This window comes from Pterocles gutturalis, unplaced genomic scaffold, assembly GCF_000699245.1.
Source record: "Pterocles gutturalis isolate BGI_N339 unplaced genomic scaffold, ASM69924v1 scaffold8884, whole genome shotgun sequence".
Taxonomy (NCBI): domain Eukaryota; kingdom Metazoa; phylum Chordata; class Aves; order Pterocliformes; family Pteroclidae; genus Pterocles; species Pterocles gutturalis.
In genome coordinates, this window is record NW_010133181.1 from 1 (window position 1) to 3489 (window position 3489).

Genomic DNA, 3489 nt, shown 5'->3' on the forward strand with positions numbered 1-3489 from the left:
GCAAACTTGCTGAGGGTGCACTCTACTCAAACATCCAAGTTGTTGATGAATATATTGAACAGCATCGGTCCCAATACCGAACCCTGGGGGACTCCACTAGATACAGGCCTACTTCCTGTAGGGCTTGTACTGGAAACAACAGTAGTGAAAGAAATTAATCTGGAACAGCTGATCATGTTCAGAGGGAGGTTCTCCATGGTGCCATCTACACTGCCTGAGTTCAGAAATTTGTTCTTCTTCAACCAGTCTCTCAGGGATTAATCCAGACCCTTGTATTTCATAAGCAATCAGCCTACATTACATAGGTGACTTATTGTGTCCTCAAAATCACCACAAGTCTGCCACAGAAGTGCACTTGTGTCGAGGCTTGGAGTCTGAAGAGAAGGGAAACCTCTCCTTGTGATTCCTTGGTAGACGTCAGGTACAGGAAAATCCTTCACTGGGCAGAATTAGCCATGAACAGTAGTTACATGATACTGCCAACTCATAACTTCCAGTTTTATGGTTTTCAAGTGCAGCAAATGCCTGTGCATCAGGTATCATTTGTGGCTCCCACGTGGGCAAGTCAGCTTCTGTGGGGGCAAATGGCCACAGCGCAGCTAGGAACAGAGCTTAGAGGCAGCACATAGGTGGCTGTGGTGGGTTAACCTTGGCTGGACACCCAAAAAGCCGCTCTATCACTCCCCTCCTCAGCAGGACAAGGGGGAAGAAAATAAGATTAAAAAAACCTCGTGGGTCAAGATAAGGGCAGTTTAATAAAGCAAAAGCCAAGGCCGTGCATGGAAGCAAAGGAAATCAAAGATTTTTTTCTCTACTTCCCATCAACAAGTGATGTCCAGTGCTTCCCAGGAAGTAGGGCTTCAATACGTGTAGCAGTTGCTCCGTGCTCCAGGAGACAAGCATCATATTAACGGATGCCCACCTCCTCCTTTCTCTTAGCCTTTATTGCTGAGAAGTTGTCATATGGTATGGAATATCCCTTTGGTCAGTTTGGGTCAGCTGTCCTGGCTCTGTCCCCTCCCAAGATCCTGGCCACCCGCTGTCTGCTGGGGGGGGCCGGGGGGGTTGGGGAGACAGGCTTGATGCTGTGTGAGCACTGCTCAGCAGTAGCCACAACACTGGTGTGTTATCAACACCTTTCTAACTATCAGTACAACACACAGCACTATGAGGGCTGCTGTGGGGGAAGATTAATTCCATCTCAGCAGATCCAATACAGTGGCACTTGCCAGGCACAGCACCAAGCCATGTCCTTGTGCCTGCTCGGCCACCACATGGGAAGGCAAGCACGTCACCGACTGGGCTGAGCCGCCTTCCCAGTACCTGGCTTGAAGGGAGGCTCTGAGTGCTGCAAGTGCGAGACACAGTCTTGGCTCCTGCTGTCAACTGGGATAAGCATTTCTGGAAGGGATAGATACCACTGCTGTAGGTGTCTAGGAAAGGTAGAAAAGGGGCCTGATGATGGTGCCTATCATCCCCACTGTCTCTAGAGGGAGCCAGGATGAGCCATGCCCTCTAAGGAAGAAAAGTTCTCATATCCTCTGCCTCTGCTCACTTAGACAGCCTTTGTCCTGTCTGAGGTGTCTAGTGCTTCTGTTAAAAAGGCAGAAGAGTCTTCTTTCCTGCCCAGTGGTTCTGTCTGTCCATCCCTGCTCCAATATTTCTCTTACAGTGAGCACTGGTTTTACTTTATCAGATGTCCTCTGAAGGGATGGAAAGACCACCAATAGATGGAAAGACCAATACCAATAGTATAGACCAAACCACTCTTTGGATGATAGGCATCTTTAAGGCCTTGAGCAAGTTCATGCAAGTCCTCCTGGGAGCAAAGTATCTTCTTCAAGAAATTCTGCTGTTAAAAAAATGGATTTTTAACCTGTCAGTATTTGAATGGCACCATGCATTGATGCACTCATGTTTGTTTTAACACTTTTGTTTTCTTCTTTCCAGGTGGTTCACCAGCTGTGAGTATGAGCTCCAGCAACATGTCCTTATCCAACCCAATTTCAACTCATAGCATCATGCCCCAGAGCTCCAGCCTTATGTCCACCCCCGCTGGGACGCGCATGCCTTCTGTTCCTGCCACGCGGAGTATGGGCTGCTATGGGAACCTTCCTTGCAACCAACCAAGCGCATACAACATGTCTTCAGGAGTGAACCAAATGCAGCCACACAGAAACCAAAATCAAGTCCTGCCCAGTCAGAATAACCCCATGATATCTCGACAGCAAACGATGACACAAGGAAACAACATAGCAGCTTTTGGGACAGGGTCGGTGGTCAATTCGCAGCAAGCAAGGCCAAGCTTGAACCATGGAGCCACAGGTATCCCTGCGCAAAGGCCAGCCAACGTGATGATCACGGCTACTGCCACTGCTCAGAACTGGGCCCCGCAAGAAGCTGCAGTGAAGCAGCAGGATGCACTGAAACCCGCAGGGGTCCATTTCCCCACCGGCACTCCATACCCTAACCAGTCTTTGCAGCGCAACGTAGGCAACCAGCATTTTCCTCAGCGTGCATTGGCACCTCCGAATCAGCTAACAACGGGAGTCCAAATGAGGCCTCCTCTAAACCAGATGCACCAGACTCTAAATGGACAATCTGCTGGCTCGCTACGAGGTCTCAGCATAAGACCTAACCAGCTGAGAGGACAGTCTGTGACTACCTTGAATCAGCCAGGAACAAGTATGACACCTCCGTCATCTCTGCCACCAACCAGTTACACATCTACCAACCAAAACTCTCGGGCTTACCAAGGGAGTGACCATGGTAATGACCTAGCATTTGACTTTCTGAACCAGCAAGGTGACAGTATAGGACCTGCGCTCAACAGTGACTCAGACTTTATAGATTCTTTACTGAAAACGGAACCTGGTAATGATGACTGGATGAAAGACATCAACCTTGATGAAATTTTGGGGAACCACTCATAAGTGACAGTACCAAGGGTGAACCAGATCAAGAGGCAGTAAGGACATCAGCTTTCTCTTTAGATGCCAACAACCTGCTTTATTAATTTACACTCCAGCAACTGAGCTGTCCTTCAAAATATCACATAGGGCGACTGCCTCCTTTGAAGAGTTGCTCTGGGGAGAAAATTGAAGTCTCCCCCAATGAAACAATAATGTACGTGATATTCATGCCTGCTGCAAAGGAGGACTGAGAACACGTGAAGGGTCTGTACAGCGCATTGCAAACCCATCTGTTCTCCTCACAGGGGCTGCGTGGAAAAACATGATTTAGCTTCCCACACACACAAGCACCAAACAGTGGTATGGGTTGTGGAACACCATTTCTCTGTGTGCAAGTAAGAGCCCAAGCAGTCCAGAGGTCTTCAGTCACCATATTCGCAGCCCTTAACTTCCTCGGGACTACTCAGCCCTGACAGCATCAGGCCCTGTGTAAATCTCATTGCGTTACAAAAACTGTTTACTTCTACACAGAACAAACTCAGATTTGCTTTCCTGATGGTTTTAGACCTATATTTTA

At 48.4% G+C, this 3489-nt stretch overlaps 1 pseudogene; it reads left to right on the plus strand.

Moving 5' to 3' along the window:
• Window positions 1–1946: 1946 nt before the first annotated feature.
• Window positions 1947–2933, plus strand: LOC104467374 (annotated as a pseudogene).
• Window positions 2934–3489: the final 556 nt, after the last annotated feature.